Here is a 17714-nt window from a genome sequence, read left to right on the forward strand (position 1 = left end):
AGCCTTCCAGGGAAGAAAGTAGGTTGGAAGAAGGTGGAGAGCAGATCAGAAAAGGCAAGAAAAAGAAATCCAGTACACTATTGAAAATCAAAATGTACATAGATATTGGCCAAGCAATTTCACTACTAGAAATTTACCAGCTGGGCGCGGTGACTGACGCCTGTTATCCCACCACTTTTGGGAGGCCAAGGCGGGCAGATCACTTAAGGTTGGGAGTTCGAGACCAGCCTGACCAACATGGAGAAACCCCATCTCTACTAAAAATACAAAACTAGCCAGGCATGGTGGCACATGCCTGTAATCCCAGCTACTCAGGAGGCTGAGGCAGGAGAATCACTTGAACCCAGGAGGCAGAGGTTGCGGTGAGCCGAGATCATGCCATTGCACTCCAGCCTGGGCAACAATAGTGAAACTCCATCTCAAAAAAAAAAAAAAAAAAAAAAAGAGAAATTTACCTTATAACTATATTCAAGCGACTGTATGGATTTATTTATAGGAGGACATTCATTACAACATTATTTATAATTGTGAAAAGCTAGAGTTAAACACCCAACCATAGGTGGCTGAATAAATAGTGATCCATAGTTTTTATTCACACACAACATGTATTTACTGAGAATCCGTGGGTATGAATTTATGAAGTGAATACAACACATTGCAGAATGGAATATATGGCAGCAACAGGCCCCAAGTAAGTCCAAAACCCAGCAGAGAAAAACCTGTATTTAGTCCTAAAGCTGGAGAATAATCTCCTTTGACTCCATGTTCTAAATCCTGGGCACACTGGTTTGGGGATTGGGCCCCCAAGGCCTCAGGCAGCCAGGTCCCCATGGCTTTCTCTTGGTTTGGAGTCTCATGACTGCAGCTCTCCCAGGCTGGGGTTACACAAGGGTAGCTCTAGAGTTTTGGGCTCTACTAGGTGCTGCCCTGGTGGGAACTCTCTGTAACAGCTCTGACCACACATTCCTGCTACGCATTGCCTTAGTAGGGACTCTCTGTGGTGGCTCTTCCCCTGCAATAAGTTTCTTCCTGGGCCTCAAGCTGTTTGATATATCTTTTGAAAACTAAGTGGAAGCTGCCATGACCCCACCACCCATGCACTCATCCCTGCAGAGTTAGCACCATGTAGACATTGCCAAGGCTTACTGCTTGTGCCCTCCAAAACAGCAATCCAAACCAACCTGGTCCCACATGAGCTGTGCCTGGGGCAGCTGAGGAATGCTGCACTGGAATGCAGGGAGCAGAGTTCCAAGGCAGCTCTGGGCAGTGAGCCTATGGACGTTACCCCAGGCCTGTCCTCCAGAATCATTCTGCCCTCCTAGAGCTCTGGACCTGTGATGGGAGGGGCAGCCTCGAAAATCTCTGAAATAGCTTTGAGGTCATTCTCCCATTGCCTTGGTGAATAGCATCTGGCTCCCTTCCATTCACGCTAATCTCTTCAGCAAGCAGTCTCTGGGCCACGCTCTGAGTTCAGTCTCCTAAATGTACCTTTTTATATTTTACATGGCTAGGCTATAAATTTTCCAAATCTTTCACTCTGCTTCTTTTTAAATTATAAATTCTGTCTTTAAGTCATTCCTTTGTTCTTGTATCTCACTATATGTGATTAAAAATGGCCATGTAGCAGCCTGAATGCTTAACTGCTTAGGTATCTCTTCCACCAGATATCCTAGTTTGTCATTCAAATTCCACTTTCCATAAAGCCGTCAGGCATGGACACAGTTCCACCATTACTACTTTATAACAAAGATGCCCTTTATTCAAGTTTCCAATACCTTGTTTCTCATTTCTGTCTGAGACCTCATCAGAATGGCCTCTACCAATCTTAAATATAATGTTGGTAGATATATTGCTAGTAAAGGCCATTTACTGTTAAAGAGATATAGATGTAAAGGCCATTTACTGTTAATGTGGTAGAGATATAGACAGTAAAGGCCATTTACTGTTAATGTTGGTAGAGATGTAGACAGTAAAGGCCATTTACTGTCCACATCAGAGACTGTGTCCATATCTCTATCAACAATCGTGACCACTGAAGTAATCTTTAAGAAGATTCTGACTTTCCCTATATCTCTTCTCTTCTGAGACTTCACCCTTAATGCTCCATTTATGGCAATACAGGCTCTTTCTAGCATGCTCCTCAAAATTCTTCCAGTCTCTACCCATTATCCAGTTCCAAAGCTACTTTTATGTTTTCAGATATTTGTTATAGCAATAGACCCACTTCTCAGTGCCAATTTTCTATCTTAGTCCGTTTACTGTTGCCATAACAATACCACAGACCAGGTAATCTATAAATAACAGGCCTTTATTTAGCTCATGGTTCTGGAGGCTGGAAAGTTCAGGAACTTGATGCCAGCATCTGTTGAGGGCCTTCTTGTTTAGTCATCCCTTGGCAGAAAGCAAAAGGCAGAAGGGGCAAGTGAGTACACAAGATAGATGCACCAGGGGCCAGCGTCACTTTATAACAACCCACTTTTATGGTAACTAACTCACTGTAGTAATAACATTAATTCATTAATGAGGGCTCTACCCGCATGATCCAATCATCTTTTATTAGGCCCTACCTCCCAACATTGTTTCATTGGGGCTTACATTTCCAGCACATGAATTTGGGAGACACATTTCAACCATAGCAAGCATGTTAACTAAAGAAAAGACATTTAAAAAATGAAATCATTTAGTAGTGAAAATATGATGTATTCGATGAAAAATACACCAGATGAGATGTACCACAGATTAGAAATACAGCCAGGAGCAGTGGCCCACACCTGTAATCCAAGCACTTTGGGAGGCCAAGGCGGGAGGATCATTTGAGGTCAGGAGTTAAAGACCAGCATGACCAACATGGTGAAACCCTGTCTCTACTAAAAATACAAAAATTAGCCATGCATGGTGGCACACCCCTGTAGTACCAGCTACTTGGGAGGCCGAAGTAGGAGAGTCACTTGAACCTGGGAGGCAGAGGTTGCAGTGAGCTGAGATCGTGCCATGGCACTCCAACCTCGGCAACAAGAGTGAAACTCCATCTCAAAAAAAATAAAAAGAAAAAAAAAAGACAAAAAGAAATAAATAGATAAAGTATTATTGAACTTGAAAAAATAGCAACAGAAACCACCTAAATTGAAAAAGAGATAAAAAGGACTCAAAAAAAAAAAAAAAAAAGCGCATCAGTGAGTTGTGGGACAACTTCATCTTGTCTAATTTACATGTAGCTAAGTTCCTAAAGGCTGGGGTGGGGAACAGAAAAAATGTTTGAAGAATCAATGGCTGAACTTTTTCCAAATTAATTAAAACTAAAAACCCATGAGCCAAGATGCTCAGTGAACCCCCAATAATAAGAAACATAAATAAAACTACACCGAGGAATATAATAGTCAAATTGCTTAAAAGCACTGATAAAGATAAATCTTAAAAGTAGCCAGAGAAGCCGGGCGCGGTGGCTCAAGCCTGTAATCCCAGCACTTTGGGAGGCCGAGACGGGCGGATCACGAGGTCAGGAGATCGAGACCATCCTGGCTAATATGGTGAAACCCCGTCTCTACTAAAAATACAAAAAACTAGCCGGGCGAGAGGTGGTGGGCGCCTGTAGTCCCAGCTACTCGGGAGGCTGAGGCAGGAGAATGGCGTAAACCCGGGAGGCGGAGCTTGCAGTGAGCTGAGATCCGGCCACTGCACTCCAGCCTGGGCGACAAAGCGAGACTCCGTCTCAAAAAAAAAAAAAAAAAAAGTAGCCAGAGAAAAAAGATAAATTATGTACAAAGGATTATATAAGAATAACAGCAGACCTCTGAAACCAATGTGAGTCAAAAGATAATGTAGAAACATCTGTAAAATGTTTAAAGAAAATGTCAACCTAGAATTCTGCCCTGAGCAAAAATATATTACCAAAATGAATGAAAAATAGACTTTCTCAGACATACGAAAGTTGAAATAAGTCATCACTAGTAGACCTGAACTACAAAAAAAACAAGTTAAATGTCTTTCAGTGAGAAGGAAAATTACATTAGGTGAAAATTCTGATCTACACAATGAAATACAGAGCACTGGAAAATTTTTTTAAGTGAGCAAATATGAAATACCATTTTTATTAATTTGAAAATCTCTTTAAAATATACTTGACTGCTTAAAGCAAAAGAATTAATAACATGACATCCTAAGGTTTATAATGTATGGAAGTAACACAAAGGCCAAGAGGGATTGAGTGAAAGGATACAGTTGTAAGATTCGTATACTGCATGTGAAGTTATATAATTTATTTGAAGGTAGACTGTGGTAAGTTAGAGATTATCTATAAACTGTAAAGAAAGCTCTAAAAATAAAAATTAAAAAAACAGAGTGGTCACATAAGGCAACAAAGGAGATAAAGTGGAATCATACAAACCACTCAATAAATTCAAAAGCAGGCAGAAAAAGCAGAACAATAACCCAATTACAGATTTAAAGCCATATTGATAATCACAGCCTACTCAGAAAAGCTCTTTTGGGGTCAAAAGGAAAAGGCACTCTCACCCTCCACATCAGAGACTGGACTGTGGAGATGGTGGCCCAGAAGACAAACAAGGGGCTGGAGCACCTTGTGAAAGCAAAGAAATACCTGAAAACGTTTTTTTTTTAATGGAAGCCAGACTATGACAGTGCTGCTTCTGAATATGGAAAATATATTTAAAATAACAATAACATTAAATGTAAATAAACCTTTCAATTAGAAGAGATTGATTGACTAAAAAAGCAAGACCCAACTGTATGCTGCTTAAATGAAACTCACTTTAAATGTAAAGTGAAATACATTAAAACTAGGTTGGGCACAGTGGTTCACACCTGTAATCCTAGCACTTTGGGAGGCCAAGGTGAGAGGATTATTCGAGGCCAGCAGTCCAAAACCAGTCTGTGCAAAATAGCAAGACCCTGTCTTCAAGAAAAAAAAAAAAAAAAAAAAAAAAACCTAAGTGGCAAAAGGTATACTATGTTTAAACCAATAAAAATAAAATGTTAACTATAAGTGACAGAATGTATATTTTGAAAGGCTAAAAAGACTGTGTACATACACACACAGTGGTTATCTCTGGGTTACAGATATAAGTAATTTTTGTTTTTTGTTTTCTTAACTGTACTTTTCTTTGTCTTACAATTATTCTATCATAAGTTTATGGGGATTTGAGGAGTGTTTGTTTGTTTGTTTGTTTGTTTGTTTGTTTTTAAATAGAGATGATGTCTCACAATGTTGCCCAGGCTGATCTCGAACTCCTGGACTCAAGCAACCCTCTCACCTTGGCCTCCCAAAGTACCAGGATTACAGGTATGAGCCACTGTGCCCAGCCTGTTGTGTTTATTATCAGAAAAATAAATTTTTTTGAGATGGAGTCTCACTCTGTCGCCCAGGCTGGAGTGCAGTGGGGCAATCTCAGCTCACTGCAACCTCTACCTCCTGGGTTCATGCCATTCTCCTGCCTCAGCCTCCCAAGTAGCTGGGACTACAGGGTGCCCGCCACCATGTCTGGCTCATTTTTTTGTATTTTTAGTAGAGACGGGGTTTCGCCATGTTAGCCAAGATGGTTTTGATCTCCTGACCTTGTGATCCACCTGCCTCGGCCTCCCAAAGTGCTAGGATTACAGGCGTAAGCCACCACACCTGGCCAGAGAAATAAATGGTTTTAAAACAAAAGAATATTTGCTGAGAATACACTAAGCTGTCACTGCTATGTAATCATTGCTCTTCAGAGTAATGAGAGCAAAAGAGCCCTCTGTTTATTTCAGTCATTTATTTAATGGATATTTATTATGTGCCTGTGTGCCAGGTGCTAGGTGCTGGAAACACAATGGTAAGCAAAAAGATAAAATCATTGCCTCCTATAGCTTACAGTTTAGAAGAGGAATCAGACATGGGGGAGCCGTGTAACCCCACCAGTGAATTTTTGTCTTCAAACTGTGATGGGGACTAGGAGGGAGTAGGATATGGTATAGCGGGAGCACATAACAGGGACCTGACCAAGATGGGTAACAGGGCAGTATCCCAGAAGTCACTTCTGATCTGAGATCCAAAGGAAGAGGGATGGGAGGGAGCAAACCAGGACCATCTAAATCCTTCTTGGAGATTTTTCTGGCTATAATTGACAAGAAAGAACTCTCTTCTCTGGGATGAGAGAATCCTTATCATCTGCTACATGGAGGAAGCCCATTTTTTACTTGAGAGAAGGAAACCAACCCATAAAGAGAAGCAAAAAACTACTGGGCTTTCTAAAAGACTTTTTTAGAGTAGTTACAGTTTCGCTGCAAAATTGAGAAGAAGGTACAGAGATATCCCATATACTCACTCCTGCCTCCGCACATGCATAGCCTCTCTCATTCTCAGCATTCCCCATCAGAATGAACAAAATGGTACATTTGTTACAACTAATGGTACATTTGCTACAATATCACCCAGAATCCTTAGTTTACATTAGGGCTTACTCTGGTGTTGTACATTCTATGGGTTTGGACAGATGTACAATGATATGCCTCCATGATTATAATATCATATAGAGTAGTTTCCCTGCCCTAAAAATCTTTTGTGCTCTGCTGATTGAACTCCCCTAATCCCAAACCATAGCGACTACTGATCATTTTATTGTCTTTATAGCTTTGTCTTTTACAGAATGTCATATAGTTGGAATCAGACAGATGTAGACTTTTTAGATTAGCTTTTTTCACTTAGTAGTATATGTTTGAAGTTCCTCCGTGTCTTTTGTCTTTCTTTCTGTCTTTCTTTCTTTCTTTCCTTTTTTTTTTTTTTTTTTTTTTTTTTTCAAGATGGAGTTTCGCTCTTGTTGCCTAGGCTGGAGTGCGATAGCATGATCTTGGCTCACTACAACCTCTGCCTCCTGGGTTCAAGCAATTCTCCTGCCTCAGTCATCCAAGTAGCTGGGAATACAGGCACCTGCCACCACACCCAGTGAATTTTTGTATTTTTAGTAGAGACAGGATTTCACCATATTGGCCAGGCTGTTCTCAAACTCCTGACCTTGTGATCTGCCCACCTCGGCCTCCCAAAGTGCTAGGATTACAGATGTGAGCCACCGCGCCTAGCCCCCCATGTCTTTTCATAGCTTAATAGCTCATTTCTTTTTAATGCTGAATAATATTCCATTGTGTGGATTAACCCATTCACCTACTGAAGGACATCTTGGTTACTTCCAAGTTTTGACAATTATGAATAAAGCTGCCATAAACATCCATGTGTTGGTTTTTGTGTAGACATAAGTTTTCAACTCCATTGGGTACATACCAAGAAATGTGATTGCTGGATCATATGGTAAGATATATTTAGTTTTAGAAGAAACTGCAGAACTGTCTTCCAAAATGGCTGTACCATTTTGCATTCCTATCAGGAATGAAGGAGAGTTGCTGCTTCTCCACATCCCTCCCAGCATTTGGTGTTGTCAGTGTTCCAGATTTTGAATGTTCTAATAGATGTGTAGTAATGTCTCGTTATTGTTTTAATTATCATTTCCCTGATGATATATGACATGTAGCATCTTTTCATATGCTTGTTTGCCATCTGTACATCTTCTTTGGCAAGGCTAAGTTTTTAACTGAGTTATTTGTTTTCTTATTTTTGTATTGGATAGTCCATTTAGATTTTAAATAAAAGTTCTTTATTGGATAGATCTTTTTCTTTTTTACAATCTGAAGCACTTCACAAATGTGCATGTCATCCTTGTGCACAGACCATGGTAATCTTCTCTGTACCATTGTAATTTTAGTATGTGTGCTGCTGAAGCCAGCACAGATGTGTCTTTCGCTAATATCTTCTCCCAAGAAGTGGCTTGTCTTCTCATCCTTTTAAAATCTTATTTATTTATATATTTTTTGAGACAGAGTCTCGCTCTGTCGCCCAAGCTGGAGTACAGTGGCGCAATTTCGGCTCACTGCAACCTCCACCTCCTGGTTTCAAATGATTCTTGTGCATCAGCCTCTCAAGTAGCTGGGATTACAGGTGTGCACCACTGCACCCAGCTAATTTTTCTATTTTCAGTAGAGACGGGTTTTCACCATGTTAACCAGGCTGGTCTCAAACTTCTGGCCTCAAGTGATCCACACACCTGTGCCTTCCAAAGCGCTAGGATTAAAGGCATGAGCCACTGCACCTGGCCATTGTCTTCTCCTTGTTGACATTGTCTTTTGCAGAGCAGAAGTTTTAAATTTCTTTTTTTTTTTTTTTTTTTTTTTGAGACAGAGTCTCGCTCTGTCACCCAGGCTGGAGTGCGGTGGCCGGATCTCAGCTCACTGCAAGCTCCGCCTCCCGGGTTCACGCCATTCTCCTGCCTCAGCCTCCCGAGTAGCTGGGACTACAGGCGCCCGCCACCTCGCCCGGCTAGTTTTTGTATTTTTTAGTAGAGACGGGGTTTCACCGTGTTAGCCAGGATGGTCTCGATCTCCTGACCTCGTGATCCCCCCGTCTCGGCCTCCCAAAGTGCTGGGATTACAGGCTTGAGCCACCGCGCCCGGCCGAAGTTTTAAATTTCAATGAAATACACTCATCGTTCTATTACTGCTAAAAAAAATTGTTAATTATAGTTTATCAATTATTTCTTTCATGAATTATGCCTTTGGTGTTGTATCAAAAGGTCGCTACACCCAAGGTCATCTAGGTTTTACCCTGTGTTATCTTTTAGGAGTTTTATAGTTTTGAATTTTTTTTTTTTTTTTTTTTTTTGAGACGGAGTCTCGCTCTGCCGCCCAGGCTGGAGTGCAGTGGCATGATCTTGGCTCACTGCAAGCTCCGCCTCCCGGGTTCACGCCATTCTCCTGCCTCAGCCTCCCGAGTAGCTGGGACTACAGGCGCCCGCCACCTCGCCTGGCTAGTTTTTTTTGTATTTTTTAGTAGAGACGGGGTTTCACTGTGTCAGCCAGGATGGTCTCGATCTCCTGACCTCGTGATCCCCCCGTCTCGGCCTCCCAAAGTGCTGGGATTACAGGCTTGAGCCACCGCGCCCGGCCATATAGTTTTGAATTTTACATTGAAGTCTATGATCCATTTTCAGTTAATTTTGTGAAGGGTGCAAAGTCTGTGTCTAGATTTATGTTTTTGCACATGGATGTCCAGTTGTACCTGTATCATTTGTTGAAAAGACTACCTTTTGGCTAGGTGTGGTGGCTCACACCTGTAATCCCAGCACTTTGGGAAGCCAAAGCGGGCAGATCGCCTGAGGTCAGGAGTTTGAGACCAGCCTAGCCAACATGGTGAAACCCCATCTCTACTAAAAATACAAAAATTAGCCAGGCATATTTGCGGGCCTGTAGTCCCAGCTATGCTGAGGCATGAGAATCACTTGAACCCAGAAGGCAAAGGTTCCAGTGAACCAAGATCGTGCCACTGCACTCCAGCCTGGGTGAGAGAGCGAGACTCTGTCTCAAAAAAAGAAAAAAAAGTCTACCTTTGCTTCACTATATTTATTTGGGTCTATTTCTAGACTCTGTATTCTGTTACAGTGATCTATTTATCTGTTCTTTCACCAGTTCTTTCACTGTCTTCATTACTATAGCTTTATAGTAAGTCTAGAAGTCAGATAGTGTTAGTCCTCTGACTTTATTTTCCTTCAATATTGTGTTGGGTATTCTGGGTCTTTTGACTCACCATGTAAGCTTAGTTGGCAATGAGATAACTACTCCAGATGCCTGAGACTCCAGGTCTCACTCTCAGCTGATGTCTCTGGTCTTAGGTACATTTAGTTACCCAGAATGATGACTGACTTCTTCCTTACTGCATAGGCAACCTTGGTTATCTGAGATGATGATTGTCTTCCTCAGGAGAGGGGTATGACCTATGAACCCCATTTATAACTCACTTAAAAAATGGTTATGGACAGCCTGGACAACATGGTGAAACCCCATCTCCACTAAAAATACAAAACAATCAGCTGGGTGTGGTGTCGTACGCCTGTAGTCCCACCAGCTACTCAGAAGGCTGAGGTGGGAGGATAGCTTAACCCTGGGAGGCAGAGGTTGCAGTGAGCCAATATTTCACCACTGCACTCCAGCCTAGGTGACAGAGAGACTCTGAAGAAAAAGGAAGGGAGGGAGGGAGGGAGGGAGGGAAAAGGGTAATAGGGTTTGGCTGTGTCCCTACCCAAATCTCATCTTGAATTTCAGTTCCCATAATCCCCATGTGTTGTGGGAGGGACCAGGTGGAGATCATTGAATCATGAGAGTGGTTTCCCCCATCATGTTCTCCTGATAATGATTTAGTTCTCAGGAGATCTGCTGGTTTTATAAGGGGCTTCCCCTTTCACTGGGCACTGATTCTTCTCTCCCCTGGTGCCATATGAAGTAGGGCATGTTTGCTTCCCCTTCTGCCATGATTGTAAGTTTCCTGAGGCCTCCCCAGCCTTGTTGAGCTATGAGTCAATTAAAACTCTTTCCTTTATAAATTACCCAGTCTTGGATATGTCTTTATTAGCAGCATGAAAACAGACTAATACAATGGGTATAGAGAGGTTTCAAAGAAGCAAAACGTTAGTAAGAATATTTGTGTGATGGGGGAAATTTTTGTATATTTCATGTTTTATATGCTTGTAACATTTAAAAGTATTTGGTCTATTAGTGTAAGAATTGTATAACTCCAATTTAAAATGGTATTTCATATAAGCTTAAGATTTTAAATTGAAATGTTGCTAAATGTATGTGCAGTGTTACAACATCTATAAGAACTTTATATTAATGATATTCCATAAATTTAATTTATTAGGTTTAAAAGAGTTAAGTATATGGGAAGATTTTTTTCTTACGTATAGAGTATTTAGAAAGAAAATGGAGAATATTACCTTTATAAATGCAGTTAAAATATGTTCAATTAATTACATTTGTAAACAGGCTAAACATTTTCCAAAGGTTACCTTTAAAGTAGTGATTAAATAGAAAAACAGAGGCTTGTACTATTGACTGAAATTAAGGCTGTTGAGGCAGAACTAATTTGATCAAGGTTTATTTGAAGCCAAATGTGAGAATCCACTTAGGAAACACACTAACAATGTTAGGAATGTTCCAGTCTGTTACAAGGTAGAAGGCTTTTATAGGAAAGTTTAGGAGAAGGGAGGGGACGACTCATACAGGAGTTGTTTCCTCTTTCATTGGAGGGTAAAATACAGAGGTTACAATTATTGGATACCTATGCAACATACAGGCTAAAATGTCTACATGCAAGACAATCAGTAAAGCTTGATGATTCAGAAATAAATCAGCGTTCTTCCCAGTGTTAGAGGGTTACACGTTAATCAGTACATCAACAATTTGAGGAACTCATGGTAAGATTCTTACCTTAGGGACAAGATGTCACCATGGATCACAAGGCCTTTCCAAGGTAGATATATTAGTCCGTTTTCACACTGCTGATGAAGACATACCCTAGACTGGGCAATTTACAAGAGAAAGAGGTTTAATTGGAGTTACAGTTCCATGTGGCTGGGGAAGCCTCACAATCATGGTGGAAGGCAAGGAAGAGCAAGTCACATCCTACATGGATGGGAGCAGGCAAAGAGAGAGAGCTTGTTCAAGGGAACTCCTCTTTTTAAAACCATCAGATCTCGTGAGACTTATTCGATATCACGAGAACAGCACAGGAAGGACCTGCGCCCGTGATTCAATTACCTCCAACCGGGTCCATCCCACAACAGGTGGGAATTCAAGATGAGATTTGGGTGGGGACACAGCCAAACCATGTAAGCAGGTTAATTTGGAAGCCCGTTTATTTTTAAAGTAAACTGTGAAATGTGACCAATAGTTCATCAGTATACTGAACTTAAAACTGAAGGAAGAACAAGGCTTTAAAAAATTTCTGACTTTAGTACATCAGGTATCAGGATGGAGGGGGGTATTGTTATCCTTAAGGTACCTCTGGCTGCATCTCTTATCACAGTTAGGTATCTGGAAATCAAGAACTGAACTGAGTTTTAGGCAGAAGTGAAGTGGAAACACTTAGTAAGCATGTACTATGTCACAAGTACTAGATGCTTTCACATATAATATCTCATTTCATCCTTTAAAAAAATCTATGGGGAGTCAGGGAAAATTTTCCTAATTTTTTCTTTTTCTTTTTCTTTCTTTTTCTTTTTTTTTTTTTTTTTTTTTTTTTTTTTTTTTTTGAGACAGGGTCTCACTCTGTGACCCAGGCTGGAGTATAGTAGCACAATCACAGCTCACTGCAGTCTGCAGCCTCCACTTCCGGGATCAAGTGATCCTCCCACCTCACCCTCCCAAGTAGCTGGGACAACAGGTGAGTGCCACCATACCCAGCTAATTTTTTTTTAATGCAGAGATTGTGGTCTCTCTGTGTTTCCCAGGCTGGTTTCAAACTCCTGGGCTCAAGCAGTCTTCCCACCTTAGCCTCCCAAAGTTCTGGGATTGCTGGAGTGAGCCACTGTGCTCAGCCACTAATTTTTTTTTTCTCAGATGGGGTGTTGCTATGTTGCCCAGACTGACCTGCGATTCTTAGGCTCAAGAGATCCTCCCATCTCAGCCTCTCGAGTAGCTGGGACTACAGCATCACTTTGCCCAGCTAAACTATCCCCGTTTTTACAGATAAAGAAACCAAACCCAGGCTGGGCATGGTGGCTCACACCTGTAATCCCAGCAATTTGGGAGGCTGAGGCAGGCGTATCACCTGAGGTCAGGAGTTCAAGACCAGCCTGGTCAACATGGCAAAACCCTGTCTCTATTAAAAATACAAAAATTAGCCAGGCATGGTGGCAGGTGCCTGTAGTTGCAGCTACTCAAGAGGCTGAGGCAGGAGAATCACTCGAACCTGGGAGGCAGAGGTTGCAGTGAGCCAAGATCACACCAGTGCACTCCAGCCTGGGCAACAGAGTGAGACTCTGTCAAAAAAAAAAAAAAAAAAAAAAAACTAAAGCCAAGGTAAGTCAAATATATTACCCAAAGGGGCCCAACAGAGGAGTGACAAAACCAGCTTGGAAACTCTGCCTCACTGTGAGGAGTGAGATTATCTGCCCTCCCATTTCCTCTGAATTGCCATCTCTAAATGGCTCTGAACCTTTCCTCCACCCTCCATCTCCCACATTCAGCCCCTCTGCTCATGGAGAAAGGCACATCAGAGCTCAGTTCTGACATCTTAGCCCCATACTGGGCCTATGTAGCTCCTATTCTGTGTGGAATGCCCTCCTGTCCTCCCTCAGATCCAAAGTGGAATCCCTCCCCACACCACCTGGATTCTGACACCCCACATGTGCTGCCTGGCCCCACCTTACCCCATGGCCTGTAGGCCAAATTGTGAGGGAAGGGAAGAGGAAGAACTCCCACTGTGCATTTACTCAGCCTTGTTCTGGTGACTAACAAAGTTGAGGAACTTGTATTGGCCATTTGCTTGTTTAAGTAGCCAGCCTAGCTTTTCTTCAGTTGTCTGTCTTTTTCTTACTGAGTTGTAGGAGTTTGTTTATACATTCTAAACATAAGCCCTTTCTCAGATATGCGCGTATTTCAGATATGTGCAAATATATTTTCCTCTCTATGGTTTGAATTTTATCTCTCCTAAGGATGTGTTTTGTTGAACAGGTTTTTTTTTTTTTTAATTTCAATAAAGTTCAATTTATCAATCTTTTTCTCTGTAAGTAAGGCTTTTGTTTCTTAAGAAAAGTTTCTCCTATTTCAGTCTTGGGGATACTCTCTTATGCTATCTTTTAGAATTCTATCATTTTATCTTTCACATTTAGATCAACAATATATCAGAAACTGATTTTTGTGTATCTTGGGGAGGAGGATCATGATTCATTTCTTTCTGTATGGATACCCAACTAGGTCAGCATCATGCATTGAAAAACCTCCTTTACCCAATGCTGTGCATGCCTCCTCCATCATAAATCTTGTGTCCTTGTGGATATCATCTGTTTCTGGACCTTGTATTCTTTCCATTATTCTATTTGTCCTTCCTTGTGCCAAAATCTCACTATCTTTATTTCTGTATATTTATAATATCTTGAGTTCTGGTAGTGTAAGTTCTCTGACTTTGTTTTTCTTCAAGATTACCTTGGTGAATTTTCATCTTTTGTGGTTCTATATGAATTTTTGAATCAGCTTATCAGTTTCCATAAAAATTTTCTGGGGTTATGATTGAAATTATGGTGAAACTAGTAATTAATTTGAAGAGAATTGACATCTCTGTAGTATAGAGCCCTCAGCTCATGGTATATTCCTCCATTTCTTTTGACAGTTAATTTCTCTGAATATTACACAAATTAAATTACAAATTGGTTATTTTTCATAGTTTTCTTGACCATCTTTTGTTAGAGTAATTCCAATAGTTTATATATAGATTCTTTTGGATCTTTTTAAAAAAAGTTTTTGTGGAGGTGGGGTCTTGCTATGTCTTGAACTCCTGGCCTCAAGTGATCCTCCTGCCTTGGCCTCAGAAATTGCTGGGATTACAGGCATGAGCCACTGCACCTAGCCTGAACCTTTTTTATACACATTTATGTATCTGTGAATGATGTCAATTTTACTTATTTCTAACCCTTATAACCTTATTTTTATTTTTTTTTTTTTGAGACAGAGTCTCACTCTGTTGCCCAGGCTGGAGTCCAGTGGTGCAATCTCGGCTCACTGCAAGCTCCGCCTCCCAAGTTCACGCCATTCTCCTGCCTCAGCCTCCCGAGTAGCTGGGACTACAGGTGCCTGCCACCATGCCCAGCTAATTTTTTTGTATTTTTAGTAGAGATGGGGTTTCACCCTGTTAGCGAGGATGGTCTCGATCTCCTGACCTCGTGATCCTCCCGCCTCGGCCTCTCAAAGTGCTGGGATTACAGGCGTGAGCCACCGTGCCCAGCCTGTGACCTTAATTTATTTTTCTTGCCTTATTACAATGGCTAAGACCTCCAGTACAATGGTGGGTAAAGGTGGTCAACTTTGTCTCATTCCCAATCTCAGGGGAAAGGGTTTCAATGTTTGACTATTAAGTATAAAATTTGTTCAACTGATATACACATGCACATATAAAATAACGTTATACAGTTGAACAAATACTACAGATAGGACTGAGCATGGTGACTCATACCTGTAATTCCAGCTACTTGGGAGGCTGAGGTAGGAGGATACCTTGAGGCTAAGTGTTCAAGACCAGCCTGGGCAACAAAGTGAGAGCCCCATCTGTTAAACAAACAGACAAAAATAAATACTAGAGATAAAGAGGGATTTTTTAGAGTCATTTCAAACTATAAAAATCTCAATTTATCAAGAAGGTTAAAACACTCTAAACTTGTATGCATCATACACACACACAGACACATACACACACACACACACACACGGCTAAGATTTATTTTAGCTAGAATTTCTGTTATTTCTAATGGGAAGGTTAGCCACATAACCCAGACCCCTCCCCACTCCTGCCTTTCTTTGTATATTCTTTTTTTTTTTTTCTTTTTGAGACAGAAGCTCACTCTTTCACTCAGGCTGGAGTACAGTGGTGCCATCTTAACTGACCTCAGCCTCAAACTCTTGTGCTCAAGCAATCCTCCCACCTCAGCCTCCCAAGTAGCTAGCCTGGCTAACTTTTAAACTTTTTGTAGAGACAGTATCTCGCTATGTTGCCTAGGCTGGTCTTGAACTCCTGGCCTCAAGCAGTTCTCCTGCCTCAGCCTCCCAAAGTGCTGAGATTACAGGCATGAGCCACCATACCTGGACTCTCTTTATGTATTCTTTTTTTTTTTTTTTAACATAAACTCAAGATTTTATTGTCTTCATAATAAAACAAAAGATGACACTTGGAACTGGGTCGCTTGACCCTTTCTCTTCTTACCTCCTCCCAGTTCAAAATGCTTGTATCTCTTAATAGCCAGCATTCTCTTAGATCTGCAGTTGGGCTCCACGCACTCAAGCCTTCACACAATCTTCTTTGTAGTTTTAGCCTTTTTCTGGAAAATTGGCTGAGTCTCCCCACTGTAGCCCCTCTGCTTCCTGTCATAACATGGCTTTCCCTAGGCATACAGGGAAATGTATCCCGTGTCACTCTGTGGGGCTGGTGCTTCCCACACTTCTTACAGAAAGTCCAGTGAGTTTTAGGAATGTTCACCATGTTTGCAGGAGCGCTACTGGCACTCTGTGTTTTCTTGATTTTATTTGATGTTAAATACGTTGCAACTATTTTTCTGAGCTCATATGTGTCTTTCAACTTTCTTTTTTTTTTTTTTTTTTTTTTTTTTTTTTTTTTTTTTTTGAGACGGAGTCTTGCTCTGTCACCCAGGCTGGAGTGCAGTGGCCGGATCTCAGCTCACTGCAAGCCCCGCCTCCCGGGTTCACGCCATTCTCCTGCCTCAGCCTCCCGAGTAGCTGGGACTACAGGCGCCCGCCACCTCACCCGGCTAGTTTTTTGTATTTTTTAGTAGAGACGGGGTTTCACCGTGTTAGCCAGGATGGTCTCGATCTTCTGACCTCGTGATCCACCCGTCTCGGTCTCCCAAAGTGCTGGGATTACAGGCTTGAGCCAGCGCGCCCGGCCGTGTCTTTCAACTTTCTTTAATTTTTTTGTTTGTGTGTTTACAGATGTTTTCCATTATTATATGGTAATACCTTAGTGTTTACCTTTATGGCTTCTGGACTTTGTGTTTGGAAACTTTTCCCACCCCAAGATTATAGCATACTCTTCTGTGTTTCCTTCTGATAGTTGTATAGTTTCATTTTTGTATTTAGTTATTTAATCTGTCTGTACTTTTATCTTGTGTATTGTGTGAGGTATCGATATAACTTTATTTTGATCCAAATAATTTGCTCACTACTCTCATGCCATTTACTGAAGGGTCTACCCTTTCCTCTGATTTGAAATGTCTGCTGTCAAAAGCTATTTTGTTCCTCAGATCTATCTGTTTATTCTGCACCTGTGGAGTTTTTAACAGGGTGACTTGTGCGATTTCTCCTCAGCCTCTATTCCCTGGTAGCTGTCCCTTCACCAGACCTCCCGTCCATCATGGCCAGCCAGCAACCCTCCCAAAGGTGGGCTATTGATGCTGGCACATGGGGCTCTTATGAGGACCCGAGAGTAGATAGTAGGCTCCAGAAACACCAGTTCCTTTCCACCCCTTTTTGCTTGTCTTCCCTTTACATGCCAACAGTCCCTCTGAGCCTCACAGCAACAGCAGCCCCTCAGCCAAACAAGGGCTGGACCCAGCGGGGAGCAGAAAGACTCGAGGGGATCTGGAATATTCCTTGACATTTCTACCCACTGCCCTGGCCTGGGGCCCTCCTGGGAGCTGGTCATTTGGACAGTGGGTTTTTCCCTCCCTGAATGCACCGTGGTTCTCCTCTAGCTCCTCCAGGTGTTGCCTACCTCACAGGCTGTTCCAGAAAGGGAGGGGCTGCACATCCTACTCCTGACTGACTCTCAGGCTCTGTGCCCTCCCAGTTTGAAGGGAAATTACTCCCACTCCTCAAAGGCCCTTGTAAAGCATGAGCACACAATGGCCTGACTACTTTCTTGAAAAGAGGGGGGAGAAATAGAACAAAACACACTAGTATCTCCACAAATCACTCTCCCACACATATATTATTTGTGTCATTCACAAAAATTATCTTAAGCCAAGAGGCAGCCAGGGTAGGACATGTGACATAAAACACCATTTCTGCCAACAAATGTTTATTAAACACCCATGTGCACAGTACCAAGCCAGGATCTTCATCTCAACTGCAGTTCATGCTTCTGGAGAGCTGTCCAAGAGCTCGGATTGGGCTGGTTTGAG

General features: G+C 41.8%; 1 non-coding gene and 1 pseudogene across 1 annotated transcript; both read right to left on the reverse strand.

The window, feature by feature from the left end:
• Positions 1 to 7659: 7659 nt before the first annotated feature.
• Positions 7660 to 7766, reverse strand: LOC126951762 (U6 spliceosomal RNA). The gene has a single exon (XR_007724628.1). It is a non-coding gene; the product is annotated as a U6 spliceosomal RNA (small nuclear RNA).
• A 7956-nt stretch (positions 7767 to 15722) lies between these two features.
• LOC126950883 (60S ribosomal protein L36a-like) lies at positions 15723 to 16057 on the reverse strand (annotated as a pseudogene).
• Positions 16058 to 17714: the final 1657 nt, after the last annotated feature.

Source organism: Macaca thibetana, chromosome 3 (genome assembly GCF_024542745.1).
Source record: "Macaca thibetana thibetana isolate TM-01 chromosome 3, ASM2454274v1, whole genome shotgun sequence".
Taxonomy (NCBI): Eukaryota; Metazoa; Chordata; class Mammalia; order Primates; family Cercopithecidae; genus Macaca; species Macaca thibetana.